The sequence below is a fragment of the Rhinatrema bivittatum genome, chromosome 19, assembly GCF_901001135.1.
Source record: "Rhinatrema bivittatum chromosome 19, aRhiBiv1.1, whole genome shotgun sequence".
Classification (NCBI taxonomy): domain Eukaryota; kingdom Metazoa; phylum Chordata; class Amphibia; order Gymnophiona; family Rhinatrematidae; genus Rhinatrema; species Rhinatrema bivittatum.
Genome location: NC_042633.1, coordinates 37,091,418 through 37,108,002, shown reverse-complemented (window position 1 = coordinate 37,108,002; position 16,585 = coordinate 37,091,418). Strand labels below are relative to the sequence as shown.

The 16,585-nt window shown below is 52.5% G+C and overlaps 1 protein-coding gene and 1 long non-coding RNA gene across 2 annotated transcripts in view; one reads left to right on the top strand and one right to left on the bottom strand.

Moving 5' to 3' along the window:
* Positions 1 to 16,585, bottom strand: part of LOC115081024 (zinc finger protein 665-like) — an 89,860-nt gene that overhangs the window by 45,166 nt on the left and 28,109 nt on the right. The window lies entirely within an intron of this gene.
* LOC115081033 lies at positions 13,637 to 15,982 on the top strand. Its single transcript, XR_003853719.1, has 3 exons — positions 13,637 to 13,869; positions 14,515 to 14,646; positions 15,782 to 15,982. It is a non-coding gene; the product is annotated as an uncharacterized LOC115081033 (long non-coding RNA).

The window sequence follows — 16,585 nt, the reverse complement described above, 5'->3', positions numbered from 1 at the left end:
TTAGGGTTTTTTTGGTGTGCCGGTTTTCCCGCGCCCTATTTAACGATACAATACAAATGCCCCTGATGATAAATCGGGGGCATTTGTATTGTATCGTGCACTCTAACGATTTTGGATGATTTTAAAATTATCTGACGATAATTTTAATCGCTCAAAAACGATTTACATCCCTAATTTGGAGACAGACACAGACTAGTTCTTTTATTAAACAGTATATTGAACCACCAGAGGTGGCAGTAGTGAGCTGGAAGCGCCCGGCTGGGCTGAGGTCCCTCAGGTATTGGAACAGCGATCCCTGGTTCCCTGTACGTACCTGGATCAGTCCAGACAGTGGGTCATGTCCCCAATCCAGCAGATGGAGTCAGCACAAGCTTTGAGGGGGCGTATCCATATATCCTACTACCCCCTCTGCAGGAGTTCAGTATCTTCTGACTCCAGCAGATGCCAGTAGGGGAATCAGGCTTCCCCTCCTTTTCCTTTTTCTTCACTTTCTTGCTTGATTATGGCTTCTTGTTGTCTTTTTCTGTGGATCAAGTTTGTATCAAGTTTGTATTAAGTTAAAAAAAAAAAAAAAGTAAGTCAGAGTCCTTTCAACTTCTGGGGAGTGGCTTCTCTTCCTTGTCTCTTCTCTGCGGCCTTGCTGTTTATTTCTCGTTGCAGCCAGGGGTAAGTTTGTTTTTCCTTTGCAGTTTTTCCCTTCACAGCTCAGCCCCCGGTGCCCGCGAAAGCCGGTGGAGCCAGCCTCTTCGCTCTTTACTCCCTCACCCACGGCCATTTTACAGCTCCTCATGGGCTGCTGAGCCATTTAGGGAAAGATGTCTGGGGTGGGTCGTGTGGCCGGGAAGGCCCCCCCCCGCGGCACCCTCCTCTATTTTCAGACAGCGGGCAGTGCGGGCCGACCGGGCCCTCCCGCAGCGGCGCTTTTGTGCGCATGGCCCCCCCCCCCCCCCGTGGCTTTTTCTTTTCTCCTACAGCGATCCCGATGCCGCGGCCGTCCCGCTGTGCAGCCTGCAGAGACCCGGGGTCCCGGATTTCCCGGGAGGGCATCTGTGCACGATGCCTTCCCGGGGGGAAGGTACCTCACAGTCCCTGACTGATTTCTCTTTTTTGCCCGGGCGGCACGGGCCGGCCACTCCGCCATTTTTGGCGGGAACGGCGGCCATTTTACATTCTGAGCGCCCTGAGGCGCAGGCCACGAGGGGGAACGGATCCCTGGAGGCCACGAGGGAGAACGGATCCCTGGAGGACTCTACCAGCTGGGGTGTTCCCCCGATTTTGGTGCAGGAACCAAGCACCCAGAGCCAGGGAGCAGGAACCACGCCGCCCCCGAAGCGCACCCGAGCAGGCCGGGGTTCTCTCCGGAGTTTATCCTGCTCATGCATTCCGCTTATCTGCAGGGGCTGGAAGCACCTGTGGGACCCCCCCCCCCTCCTAAGATCCCTCGGATGTCGCCCTTGACGCCGGCCCCCCCCCCCCCCCCCGACCCTCCGGGAGTGGGGGCCTCCCGCCTTCCTACCCGGGTCCGATCCACGCCCGCGGCAGTGGGGGCGGTGCCAGACCCAGCGGGACATGGACTTGACCTCCCGGACGGGGGACAAGGGGACGGCACGCAGGAGGGGGATGATCCGCGTACCCTACGCCTCTTCCAGAGGGAAGAGCTGGACGACCTCATCCCGCAGATCATCCAAGAATTAGATTTGGACCCGCCACCAGACCCGCCTGCCCCAGTAGCTCCCGCTGTCGTCACTTTTTCAAGGAAGGGAGATCCTGTCCTGGCGGCACTCCGGCCGAGGGCTCGGGCTTTTCCCATTCATGACTCGTTTTTACAACTTCTCACCAGGGAATGGGACACCCTGGAGGCCTCCCTGAAGAGCAGCCGGGCTATGGAAAACCTGTACCCGCTCCCCGAAGATTTTCTGGACCTCATCAAGGTCCCAAAGGTGGACTCCGCAGTGTCGGCGGTCACGATGAGGATGACTATCCCAGTAACGGGAGGTGCGGCGTTGCGGGACACACAGTATCGTAAGTTGGAAGTTTTCCTTAAGCGGGTCTTCGAGGTCTCCGCACTGGGTATGCGGGCGGTGATGTGCAGTTCGCTTGCCCAGCGGGCTAGTCTCCTTTGGGTGCAACAACTCCTCGCGTCTCAGAACCTGCCGTCCGATGAGGCTGCCCAGGCAGATCGGCTGGAGGCCGCAGTGGCGTACGGGGCGGACGCCTCGTACGACCTCTTTCGGGTCCTCGCAAGATCCATGGTTTCGGTAGTGGCAGCACGACGACTACTGTGGCTACGCAATTGGGCGGCTGATACGTCCTCTAAGTCGAGTCTGGGCTCTCTTCCCTTCAGGGGCAAGTTCCTCTTCGGGGAGGATTTGGACCAGGTCATCAAGTCCCTGGGGGAGAACGCTGTTCATCGGCTGCCGGAGGATAGGTTTCGACCATCCAGAGCGTTTTCTTCTTCTCGGACCAGAGCCAGAGCGCAACGGCGCTACAGGGGATACAGACAGGCGGCTCCCGGCCATCCGCCCCCAGGTCTCAGCCCTGGTCGCGCTCCTTTCGCAGGCGTCGGCCCGCACGCACTACTCCCGGACCCGGGAACCCCTATACCAAGTCTTCACAATGATGCCAGTCTCGCCCACTCCCCTGTCCCCAGGATTGGGGACCGACTAACGTATTTCTACGCGGAGTGGGCACGGATCACCTCGGACCAGTGGGTCCTGGATACCATAAAACACGGCTACGCATTGGAATTTGTCCGCCCCCCGCAGGGAAGGTTCATCTTTTCCCCCTGTGGCTCGGACCTCAAGAGAGGAGCGGTGCAGCTGACTCTGGACGGACTCCGGGAGATAGGCGCTATTGCGCCCGTGCCCTTCGGAGAGGTGGGCGAGGGCCACTATTCCATCTATTTCGTCGTACCAAAGAAGGACGGTTCCTTCCGGCCTATCCTAGACCTCAAGGAAGTCAACAAATCCCTTCGAGTCGTTCGGTTCCGCATGGAAACGCTCCGGTCAGTGATTGCGGCGGTGCATCGGGGGGAGTTCCTCGCCTCCCTGGACTTAACGGAGGCCTACCTGCACATTCCCATCTGCCTGGACCACCACCGTTTCCTTCGTTTCAAAATTCTGGACCAGCATTTTCAGTTCACGGCTCTCCCGTTCGGATTGGCGACGGCGCCGCGCACCTTCACCAAGATCATGGTAGTCGTGGCGGCAGCTCTCCGGAAGGAGGGCATCCTGGTTCATCCTTATCTGGACGATTGGCTCCTCCGGGCGAAGTCATTCGATCATGGACGCTCAGCGGTGACTCGAGTAGTACGGTTTCTACATTCCCTGGGATGGGTAGTGAACTTCTCCAAGAGCTCCCTCATGCCCACCTTCGACACCCTACTGGGCAAAGTTTTTCTGTGCCAGGACAAAGCTCAATCCTTGCGGGATCACACACGACGGTTCGCTGCGTTACCAGAGCCCACCCCCTGGGACTACCTGCAACTCCTGGGAGTGATGGGGTCCTCCATCGACCTTGTACCTTGGGCTTTCGCGCACCTCAGGACCTTACAGTGGGCGCTCCTCTCCCGTTGGAAACCAGTATCGCAGGACTACCAGATGATTCTCCCGCTCCCGCAGAATGCCAGGGACAGTCTGGGCTGGTGGTTGGATCCGCCGAACCTGGCCCGTGGCGTGTCCCTCGATCTGCCAAATTGGGTGGTGGTGACCACCGATGCCAGTCTAGCAGGCTGGGGTGCAGTCTGTGATCGAAGCACCACGCAGGGGACGTGGTCCACGGTGGAGGCGAAGTGGTCAATCAACTGTCTGGAAACCAGAGCGGTCCGGCTAGCTCTGCGACATTTCCTCCCGCTTCTTCGGAACCGGGAAGTCAGAATCCTATCGGACAATGCTACCACCGTGGCCTACATCAACCGACAAGGAGGCACGCGCAGCCCGCAGGTCGCGCTCGAGGCGGCGCTGCTGATGCAATGGGCGGAGCGTCATCTCGTCCGGCTAGCGGCCTCGCACATCGCCGGTGTGGACAACGTCCAGGCGGACTTCCTCAGTCGTCAACTGCTGGACCCCGGAGAGTGGTCTCTCTCCGACAAAGCGATGCAACTTCTAGTCCATCGGCGGGGGGCCCCCCACTTGGATCTGATGGCGTCCGCTCTCAACGCCAAGGCTCCACGCTTCTTCAGTCGCCGGAGAGAGCGCGGCGCAGAGGGAGTGGATGCCCTGGTCCTCCCGTGGCCGCCACATCTTCTGCTCTACGCTTTTCCACCATGGCCCCTGGTGGGCAGGATGCTCCGCAGAATAGAAAGCCATCAGGGGACCGTGGTTTTCGTCGCCCCAGAATGGCCCAGGCGACCCTGGTTTGCGGACCTGCTACAGCTGGTGATCGACAGGCCAATCAGGCTGGGGCACCTCCCCCAGCTCCTACATCAGGGCCCGGTATTTTTCGAGAAGGCAGAACTCTTCTGTCTTGCGGCCTGGCTTTTGAGAGGCGCCGCCTCCGGCGGTAGTATCCACGCTATTGCGGGCACGAAAGACATCGACGTCAGCAGCCTATGTTCGAGTCTGGAAGGTGTTCGAGCTGTGGTGTACCAGCCAGGCCACGAGACCCGCTAAGGCTTCTGTACCTCAGATCCTTCAGTTTCTACAGGCGGGGGTGGAAAAAGGGCTCGCTTATAATTCACTACGGGTTCAGGTGGCTGCCCTTGGTTCGCTGTTGAGCGATGGGGGCTCTCTTCTACAGTATCCTGACATTGCTCGTTTTCTCAAGGGTGTCAAGCATATGCATCCTCCGTTACGGGACCCTTGTCCCTCCTGGAGTCTTAACCTTGTGTTTCGCTCCCTGTCGGGACCACCGTTCGAGCCGCTGCGCAGCGCAACGATAAAGGATCTCACTCTCAAGACTGTATTTCTTGTGACCATCTGTTCCGCTCGACGCATCTCGGAGCTGCAGGCTCTGTCGTGTAGAGAGCCCTATCTCCGTTTCTCCGACTCTGGAGTTTCGCTTCGCACCGTTCCCCCCCCCCCTTCCTTCCGAAGGTGGTTTCTGCATTCCATGTGAACCAGGCGGTGGAGTTGCCGTCCTTCTCTTCCTCAGAGCCGAAGTCTCTCCGTCTCTTGAATGTCAAGCGCACTCTGCGCCTCTATCTGGAGGCTACAAATGAGTTCCGGACCTCTGACCATCTCTTCGTACTCTGGGCCGGTCCTAAGAAAGGGTCTCAGGCCTCGAAGACTACCATTGCCAGATGGCTGAAGGCCGGCATTGCTGCTTCCTACATTGGGGCGGGTCGGACTCCCCCACCCGGAATCGTAGCGCATTCTACACGTTCTCAGGCGGTGTCCTGGGCGGAGTCTCGCTCGGTATCCTCGCAAGAAATTTGTAGAGCAGCCACCTGGAAATCGTTACACACGTTCTCGAGGCACTATCGTCTGCACCTCGCCTCTTCGGTCTTTGGACACTTTGGCGAGCAGGTTCTCCGAGCAGGCCTCGCAGGACCCCACCCGATTTAGGGAAGCTTGGGTACATCCCACTGTCTGGACTGATCCAGGTACGTACAGGGAAAAGAAAATTATTACTTACCTGCTAATTTTTGTTCCTGTAGTACCATGGATCAGTCCAGACGCCCACCGTGTTTGGGTTCTTGATCCTGCTCAGCTCTGCGCTACTTCTTGCTCGCAGTGTTCTGTGTCTTCACAGTCGTTTCTTTTCGCTGTTTTTCATAGCTCCCTACAAGTTGGTAGGATGTTTGCAGTTACTTGTTGCGGTTACAATTGTTTTCATTATCTGTTTCCACAAACTTGATCCTTCGGGGGTTTCTACTCTGGCTTTGATATACTCGATACTGAACTCCTGCAGAGGTGGTAGTAGTATATATGGATACGCCCCCTCAAAGCTTGTGCTGACTCCATCTGCTGGATTGGGGACATAACCCACTGTCTGGACTGATCCATGGTACTACAGGAACGAAAATTAGCAGGTAAGTAATAATTTTCTTGTCGCAGCCGTCTGCGACCGACGGACGCAACAGTAACCCCCTTTAAAGGGCCCCCTCCAGGACATCTTCCTGGTGGTCTGGGTTTTCGTGGGTGTGCAAGATGGAATTGACGTACCATGTCCTTATCCATGATGTTGGCCAGAGGCTCCCATGAGTTTTCTTCTGGTCCATAGCCTTCCCAGGAGATGAGGTACCCCATTGTCTTGCCTCTCTTACGGACATCGAAGATGTCATCTACGGCCTATTCGATATCGTCCTCACTGTCCAGATTAGTTGGTTCTGGGGTCTTTTTAGAGAACTCGGAGAGCATCAAGGGTTTTAACAGAGAGACATGGAAGGCGTTGTGTATTTTCATGGATGGAGATAGTTTCCAACTGTACGTCAGATTTCCCAATCGCCGAAGGATAGCAAAGGGTCCTACGTAGCGAGGTGCAAAACGTGCTGAAGGTAGTTTAAGATGGAGAAACTTGGTACTCAACCAGACTTTGTCCCCAGGCTGAAACTGTGGTGCCTCTCGATGGTGAGCATCGTAAATCTTTTTTGCTTTCTGTCCTGCTCTAAGGAGTAGCTCCTTTGTTTGCTTCCAAAGCTGAGATAACTCTGCTGCAGTAGCCTGTGCGGCAGGAGAAGCCACTGATAATGGAATTGGCAGAGGAGGAAGCAGTTGTCGTCCATAGATGAGATGGAAGGGAGAAGACCCCGGGGAAGTAGCAGGATGTGAGTTGATAGCAAATTCTTCCCAAGGCAGTAGTTCAGCCCAATCGCTCTGCCTTGAATTGACATAGGATCGCAGAAATTGTTTCAGCGTTCTGTTCATTATTTCAGTCTGTCCATTAGACTGAGGGTGGTAAGCGGGGTTTAAGTCCAAGGCGATGTCAAATTTTTTACATAAAGCTCTCCAAAATTTAGCAGTGAATTGTACTCCTCTGTCGAATAGTATATGCTTAGGCATCCCATGAAGGCGGAAGATATGTCTAATAAAGAGTTTAGCTAACTCCACAGCGGAGGGTAATCCTGGTAATGCTACAAAATGTGCCATTTTGGAGAAGCGGTCAACTGTGACCCAAATGGTGTTTCCGTTGGATGGTGGCAAGTCTACCACAAACAGGCCGATACAGTACCGATGCGTAAAAAAAAGTGCGGCAGTGTCCGGTGCCCGCTCATTTGACGCGCGCACCTTTTGGTTTGTAATCCGCTCGATTCAGTATTCAAATTAGACGCAAATCCAAGCGGCGCCAAAGGAATGCCAAAAGTGCGCCTATCAAGCAATAGGCATTGGCAATCGATTTTACTATATAGGACTTTATAGACCACCTATACAGTATCCAGGGTGCGCTGCTTCCATACATGTCATTTCTATGGAACGGGAAATGTCATTTTTTGAAAATGTAATGAAATGTTACATTCCAAACTTTTCATCGATCTGGAAACTTATCCCGTTGTTCCCCCTTTGTGACATCATCTCCGCGTCATAATCCTACCTTGGACGTGTATATAAGTCGCATCGCCAAGTAAAATAGTCCCTTTGTATTTGGTTCGGGACAGGTCAGAGCGGTTACAGCGGTACCTTAAGATATCTTTCGGAAGATCGGCAACAATTTCAGCAGGTAAGGGCATACTATTGGATGTTTCTTTCCAACACACCCCGCATGGACACCGAATGGACACCGGGACCGCTGCCCTGAGCACCCAAACGTCCATGATCGGAGGCCCCGCTACATTCCACGTCCGGGCGCTCAAGGTAGCGGCCATGGACGTTGGAAGGCAGCGGGGCCTCCGATCATGGACGTCCGGAAAGAGGCGCCAAAGCCAATAGATACATGTAGTCCATGACGCTGTCCGATGCTGTCCGTTGGATATTCACAACTGTCAAGAGCACAGCACCACACTAACGCCAGGGTAGGCAGTAAAAATAGAGGGTAAAGACACGGAAAATGTGCAAGTTAAAGACGCGCTATTTTGGCCGCGTGTTACTCTATCGAGGGGAATAGCTAATCCGGTCATTAAACACCATTAACATACCATCTACATGTGGCGGGCGCTAATTGCAACGCGTCATTTTCAGCACGCGCTAAGGACGCGTTAGAGCATATACTGAATCACGCGTTCGTCTTACGCGTCTAAAACGCGCGTCCAATTCGCATTCAAAAGCGCGCAAGCCGGGCCACTCTTTACTGAATCGGCCTGAAAGTTGGTTGCTCTATGTGTCCAGGGTTCATCCAGTGCTGGTAGAGGTTGTAACAAACCCCAAGGATGTCCGGCTGGTGGCTTTTGCTTTGCGCAAACAGCACAGGAACCCACATAAGCTTGTATGTCCTTTTTCATGGTTGGCCACCAGTAGTACCGCTGTAACATGGCCAGCCAGGTGGGAATTGTGCATCCACTTCAACAGCTTCTTCCTTTGATTTCTGGCCACAACCATTTTCCCAGCGGGTACCGCATGAGTGGCTGCAAGAACCACTTTCCCGGGGTCAGTGATGTGACGGGGATTCATCTGGCACATCCTGAGGGGAGAAGGATCGTGACAAGGCATCAGCCCGAGTGTTCTTCTCTCCCGGACAATACTTCAAAAGGAAGTCAAATCTGTTAAAGAACAGGGACCATCTTGCTTGACGTGATTGAGTCGTTGAGCATGTCTGAGGTACTCCAAATTCTTGTGATCGGTGTACACTACTATTTGGTGTTGTGCACCTTCTAGCCAAGAATTCCACTCCTCAAAGGCCAGCTTGATTGCGAGTAACTCTTTGTCTCCGATTCCATAATTCCTTTCGGCAGGCGAGAACTGTCTTGAGAAGGAGGAACAAGGATGGAGCACATTAGATTCACTATACTGGTTTAAAACCGCTCCCACGCCAACGTCTGATGCATCGACCTCGACGATGAATGGACTATGTGGGTCAGGATGGCAGAGGCACGGCTTCTTTTGAACCGCCTCTTTGAGTGTCAGAAAGGCTGATATGGCGTCTGGAGACCAGTTGGTGGGATGGCTCCCTTTCTGGTCATAGCAGTTAGAGGGACTGTCAATGAAGAGTAGTTTTTGATGAAGGAACGATAGTAATTGATGAAGCCCAAAAAGCGGCGCAGTGCCTTCAGGCCTATAGGTTGGGGCCAATCCTGGATACTTTCTAATTTCTTGGGGTCCATCTAAAACCCGTTCTTAGAAAGAATGTAACCCAGGAAGGGTACAGACTCCTTGTGGAATTCGCACTTTTCAAATTTTGCGAATAGGTGGTACTCACGCAGGCATCTTAAAACTTTCTTGACATCCTCTTGATAAGTTTGCAGATCTTGAGAGAAGATCAGTATATCATCGACATATACTACTACGCCTTGATATAGTAAGACCCGTAAAATGTCGTTCATCATATTTTGAAAGACTGCAGTTGCGTTACTCAAACCGAAGGGCATGACGAGATATTCGAAGTGTCCATCGCAGGTGTTAAAAACGGTCTTCCATTCGTCTCCTTCGTGAATACGCACCAAGTTGTAGGCTCCTGTAAGGTCCAGTTTGGAGAATATCTTAGCTCCTTGGAGCCTGTCAAACAGTTCAGAAATTACGGGCAGGGGATACCGGTCCTTGATGGTAATCTCATTCAGACCCCTGTAGTTGATGCAGGGGCATAAGGTGCCATCTTTTTTCCCTACAAAAAAGAAGCCTGCACCTGCAGGAGATTTGGAAGGTGTGATGAATCTCTTTTGAAGGTTCTCTTGTATGTAGACGGGCATGGCCTTAGTCTCAGCTACAGAAAGAGGATAAACTGCTGCATGTTTTGAGAAAACATCCTGGAAAGAAGCGTATTGTGAGGTAAGCCAGGTAACGAGGGTGTGGTGTGCATGCAAATGAGCGGTGAAACTTCCGCGGGGCACCGACCATGACAGTCAGGCCCCCACCGGGGCAATTCCAATGTGGCCCAATTAAATTGTGGCAAATGATCTTGTAGCGAAGGCAGTCCAAGTACCACCGGCTGTCAGCTGGTAAAATTAAGCGTCTGCTGTCAAACCCGCTGACAGCCGCCACTTCCGCCAATAAGGAGGTGCTAGGGACGTGCTAGTGTCTAATCCCCGGCTCTGTCAGTGACTGTGTATTCTAGTCCTGAATCACTTTATATGTCCCTGCCTCAACTCTAATCCCCGGCTCTGTCAGTGACTGTCTATTCTAGTCCTGAATCACTTTATATGTCCCTGCCTCAACTCTAATCCCCGGCTCTGTCAGTGACTGACTTAAAACATGAATTAACATGGGGGAAGGATCTGCAAGTTGAACTGGAAGAGGACGAATGGGAAGATATACGTATGCTTGTAGCTAAATTGTCTTTATCAGTGCATTTACAGAAAACTCCCTTAAGTTGTCCTCTGGCATGCATGGGTACAGCTGTTAGATTGCAGACTGCGTATGGGTCTGAAAGATGTTGGAGAGGGCGCGGGGAGGAAGACACCGGGGGACGTGTGTGCTGCTGTTGTGTGGGGATCACTCCTTTATGCAGAGCCCTTCAGCAGCTCATAAAGACTCTGAGGAACTCTGCTTTCCTATGGGAATCTAACTTTTTGCTGTTTAATGCGTCAATCGAGGAGGCTCCTGCACAGGTCAAGCAGTTCATGTCTCAAGTTCCTAAGGCTATGAGATGCTCGGTTCCGGCCGAATGGAAGAAGATCGCCGGTCCAGCAATGTCACGGGCCTGCAGCCGTCCGGATGAGATGCACAGGGGATGGAGCAGGTCAGGGCAATACGGAGAAACGGGCTGGATCCTTTACAATATAGGGAAGCCCTAGGAGAAGTGGAAATCCTAGCATTCTCCGAGGCGGGGAATAAAAGAAGGGCTGGGGATATTGTTCTATACTTTGTATTGGCTGTTGACTGAATTATGATGGATAGAGGTGTTATGGACTTCCTGTTTTCCTGATAGAAAAAAAAGTTTATTGTAATAAAAAACACATCGAAGTGTGTTTAAATAAAACAGAGGCTGAATGTGAACCAGGAGACTTGTGGCTTATAAGTGCCTCCCTCTGAGCCCAGAGATACTGATGGAGTTTGGGAGGATGCAGTTCTCCTGCTAAAGATATCTTTTCGGAGGTGGGTGGGGAAGACGTTTTTACTCCCTGAAAAGGTCAAATATAAGTTCCGAAAAGTACTGAGTGTGAAAACCTCCCTGACCCACGGGTTGGGAGCCGGGTTAATAACAGTGAGGCTGTGGGTTCGAAACCCCACCAGCTCAGTAACACCGTGGAGTATAGCATCCTCGACAGAGGATGCTATACTCCACAGAGGATGCTACTGATCACAAGGACTAGAAAGGGATAATTTTGGGGAAATTTGAGCCATTTTGAATGGTAGAAAGTAGTAAAACCCCCAGCTGCTGGTGGCTCTTTCTTGTTATTATTATTTTATATGGTTGTGAGCGCGAGACAGGCAGGGTCGGAGCCTATCACAGGAGAGCCCTGCTGCAGCCCCGCCCCTGCCTGCTGCAGCCCCGCCCCTGCCTGCTGCAGCCCCGCCCCTGCCTGCTGCAGCCCCGCCCCTTCCTGCTCCTGCGATTGGACGGTAGGGGCGAGGAGGCGGGGCACAGCACAGCCCGGTCCCAGCCGTTTCTTCGCAGTGAGCAGGAGATTCAGAGAGACGGATCCAGGCCCGGGGGAGAAGGTGGAGAGAGGGTGCGGGGAGGAAGGCACCGGGGGACGTGTGCGATGCTGTTGTGTGGGGATCGCTCCCTTATGCAGAGCCCTTCAGCAGCTCATAAAGACTCTGAGGAGCTCTGCTTTCCTATGGGAATCTAACTTTTTGCTGTTTAATGCGGCGATCGAGGAGGCTCCTGCACAGGTCAAGCAGTTCATGTCTCAGGTTCTTAAGGCTGCGAGATGCTCGGATCCGGCCGAATGGAAGAAGATCGCCGCTCCGGCAATGTCGCGGGCCTGCAGCCGTCCGGATGAGATGCACAGGATAGAAAATTTCACGCAATAAGGAAAAAAACAGACCAGATGCTTTTACAAACCTGTGGAAGTGGAAATCCTAATATTGTCAAGGGCGGGAGGGGTAATGAAATAATGGTTGAGGATATTCTATACTTTGTATTGCCTGTTGATTCTAGCTGATTGCATTATGATGCTGTTTTCTAAAGAAAAAAGTTTATTGTAAAAACAAAACAAAAAAAACAAATCCCATTGTGTTTAAATAAAAGAGAGGCTGAACCGTGGGACTTGTGACTTATAAGTGTCTTCCGCTGAGCTCTGAGCCACTGGGGGATGTTGGAAAGCTGTAGTGCTCCTGATAAAGTTATCTTTCCGGAGGTGGTTGGGGGAGGCGTTGCTGTTCCATGAAAAGGTCAAATATAAGTTCCGAAAAGTAGTTGGTGTGAAAGCCTCGCTGACCCAAGGGTTGGGAGCCGGGTTAGTAACGTTGAGATTGTGGGTTCGAAGCCCCACCAGCTCGGTAACATTGAGGTTGTGGGTTCGAAGCCCCACCAGCTCCGAAACACCGTGGGTTGTAGCATCCTCTCCGCGACAGAGGATGTTACTGAGCCTCTATGGCGGAGAGGATGCTGCACCAGCTCAGTTCGAAGCCCCACCAGCTCGGTAATACCATGGGTTGTAGCATCCTCTCTGGTCAGAAAGGGGTAGTTTTGGTAAAATTTAGGCCATTTTTCCTAGTAAAAAGTAGTAAAACCCCCAGTCTGCTGGTGGCTCTTTCTTGTTATTAATTAAGGCTCTTTCTCATTAGAGGTATTCACCGGAATATGCTTGGAACACAGGTCTAACTGACCCCCTCCTCCCCATCCACCCGCACCACTTCCCTACACTGGTCCCCACCTAGCTTCTGGCTAAGCTAGACTCGAACCCGCGCCCTCCTATATTCGAGTAAATCCCTGTAACGGAGCCATCGGACAGAGCTGCTGAGCCACCAGTCAGCTGGGTACAAATGCTACCGGGTTTTTACCCCTTATTCTTCTCCTAGCACAGGACTCCAGCCTAAGCACCAGCCCTTCACAGCCGGCTCTGCACTCTCCAGGCAGCCGGGGACAGAAGCTCCGGGGTTTTACCCCTCTCTTGTATTACACCATCCAGTGATTAACAGATCCTCGCCCGCACTCACAAGAATGAAATGTTCTCTCTTAAAATAAAAGAATCTTTCTAACGCACACAGTGCGCGGTGAAACCTCCTCCCCTATGCAAACAAACATTAAACGTGCAGAGATTATGGGTTTCCAGCAGGGGCTGTTAGACCCGGGCTGCGGGGGAGCTTCTGAGCCATCACACACCGTCCAGCACTGCCCTGGGAAAGGAAGCCCCGAGGACAAATTTAGCCTTCCCCGTGTGCGATATTTACCGCTCATTCTCTCACACACATCGCATCCCTCGGTCATTCATTCATTTGTTTATTTAACCGATATCTGGTTCCATGCGAACACCTCTGTCACAATCAGACCGTGAACACGGAGCAGTGAGAGCAGGCTGGCGGGAAGAGCCGCTTAAACCCCGGGGACCTTTGCACGGTTTGTAAGCTTAAAGCCTGGGGAGGGGGAGGCCGTAAAGCGCAGCTCATGCCTGGGACAGAACCCGCGCTTCCCTCCAGCCTTTGCCCCCATTGCTCCTTCCGTGCTAAGCGGCTTTTCCCGGCAGGGCGGCCGCTGCCCGCTCTCGGAGCGCAGGGCCGAGCTCTCGGTCACCGACCGGAAGCTACAGCTCCACCATGGTTGTGAGGGCGAGACAGGCAGGGTGGGAGCCTAATCACAAGAGAGAGCTCTGCTGCAGCCCCGCCCCTTCCTGCTGCTGCGAATGGACGGCAGGGGGAGGAGGCGGGGCACAGCACAGCCCGGTCCCAGCCGTTCCTTCGCAGCGAGCAGGAGATTCAGAGACCCCCAGAGACGGATCCAGGCCCAGGGGAGAAGGTAGGGAGACCCGCGGGCAGAGGGGACGTGGAGGGAGGGACCGGGGCCCAGGATCTCACCCTCTGTCCGGTCAGGAGCTGCAAAGAGCCCTACAGAGAGAGAGAGATCGCGGCCCAGGGGAGAAGGTGGGGGGAGGAAGGCACCGGGGGACGTGTGCGATGCTGCTGTGTGGGGATCGCTCCCTTATGCAGAGCCCTTCAGCAGCTCATAAAGACTCTGAGGAGCTCTGCTTTCCTATGGGAATCTAACGTTTTGCTGTTTAATGCGGCGATCGAGGAGGCTCCTGCACAGGTCAAGCAGTTCATGTCTCAGGTTCTTAAGGCTGCGAGATGCTCGGTTCCGTCCGAATTTATTTATTTATTTATTTAACACTTTTTTATACCGACCTTCATAGTAATAACCATATCGGATCGGTTTACATAGAACAAGGGTATAACTGAAGCAATAACTAAAGTAATTAACAATAGAGGTGAATAAGGCAAAGTTACATTTAACAAGGAGTAAGAAACTTGGAAGCTTAAATAGCTGGAAGAATGTAAAGGCAGGAGGTAATTGTAACATAATACAATAGAGAATATGGGTTAAAGCTTAAGGTGCTTTAACCTGGAAGTGCCAGAGTTAATCAGACACTCTATCCTTTTCCAGGCAGGCATCAAGTGGGATTGCGACCATACAGAAGTCATCTCAGTCTGGCAGCAAAGGACGTCCGAATTCGAAGGATGAGCAGTCATTGTATGTGAAGGAAACCAATGAATCCCTCTACTTCAGATCTGGCAGGTCAGCTGCAGGGCACAGTGATTTCTGGTCTGATATCGTACGTTAGAACCGTCGGATCAATGATGCTAACAGGCAGATTAGCCTTTGGGTGTGGTGTCTTGGCGTGGGGGCAGATCAGCATGAATGGGCCTCCGTACCCTGCCCTGTTCTATATTGGGACGATCTAGTGCACCTTTCAGACATCGGGCAATATCTATATTTAGCAATAATTTGTGAAAGGGCCTGGAGACACTGTCTCTTTAAATTATAGCAGGCTGCAACTAGGGTGTGAAGGCGGGAGGAGCACAGGACAAGTCATTGACTACCCCGATCTCTGTGGTGGGGTAACCAAGCCACGGAGTAGACAGGAAGCTAAATTAACGGCACAGCATTAGTCACACACAAGGGGCAGCTGCTGTGATGGAGAGGGAGGAGTCTCTCTTGCGTGGTTAGACCCCCACCAGAGACTCACTGCAGAGGTGCTGTTACGCAGAAGTGTCGGGCAACAATCTGCCATAAATATATGAGTGCCTGACCCCTCCCTACCTTCCTCATCCACCATCACTGAAGAAATGATGGCACAGGAGAGAGCAGTTCTACCTCCTAGCTGACCACTTCACCGTGCTAAATGGCACTGGTTGACCTCATGTGGGCCTAGGGGGTGGGTTTCGATAGAGACCATGGGTGGGAGTAGGCCCAGAAGGATTCTCCCTCCAAGTGCAGGGAGAAGAAGGGGGATTATCTGGAAAAGGCCCTTCTTTTGATCCCAGAGAAGGAGTTGAGAAGAGGATGGCGGGGGCTGAGGACATCGCAGCCCACATTAAGCCTTGAGTTGCTGTGGATGATAAAGCTTCAGTGCTGTATATCACAAAACACCAGGTTTAACACCCACTAGTACTTTGGGCATTTAACGCCCATGTTAAAACCAGACACTAACGCGTGAAACTTTCCAGTTTTAGCACACCTTAGTGCACTGGTGTCTTGGAGAGCCAATAAATAATTGAATAAGACTGGTTTATGGTCAGAAAGCTGTAGCCAATGGACTGATCCTTCTTGCTGCCAAAAACTGATGCAACTTATGTAACAATGACCGTTGGTTCAACGGCTGTCTGTGCAAAAAAACAAATAAACTCTGCACGACGCTTCCTGTTTTCAGTTCTAGGTGGACTTGCACTGCTGTCTTTGAACTTGGCTCTCTTCCTGCTTTCTGCTGGATGCATCCATGCCAAAGAACCTTTGGCTTCTGTCCTCTTGAAGTGCTGATAAATTGCTCTCACTGGCTTTTCCCTAAGGCTTAATCTGTATGGGAAACTGAAACAGAACTATAGAAATCTAGGTGTTCCCATGTAGGTGTCCAACCGCATTAGTTTCTTTCCAAAAAAAACCGATGGATAATCAAGTTGTGAGGGACTCCGCAGCCCCGTCACCAGTAAGACCTGGGCGAGCCCTTAGTTCAGCAGGAGAGAGTACAGGTTGGTGTTAGGGGGAGACTGCATTCACGCCGGTCCAGTATTGTCGCGCGCCTGCAGCCGTCCGGATGAGATGCACAGGGGATGGAGCAGGTCAGGGCGATACGGAGAAACGGGCTGGATCCTTTACAACTATAGGGAAGCCCTAGGAGAAAGGGAAATCCGAGCATTCTCCGGGGCGGGGGAATAACAGAAGGGCTGGGGATATTGTTCTGTACTGTGTATTGGCTGATGACTGAATTATGATGGATAGGGGTGTTGTGCACTTGCTGTTTTCCTGATAACTAACTTTATTGTAATAAAATCACATCGAAGTGCGTTTAAATCAAAGAGAAGATGGATGTGAACCGCGGGACTTGTGGTTTATAAGTGGCTCCCTCTGAGACCTGAGCCTCTCGTGGATCCTGTAGTGCTCCGGGTAAAGATATCTTTTAGGAGGTGGTTGGGGAGGCGCTTTTACTCCCTGAAAAGGTCAAATATAAGTTCCGAAA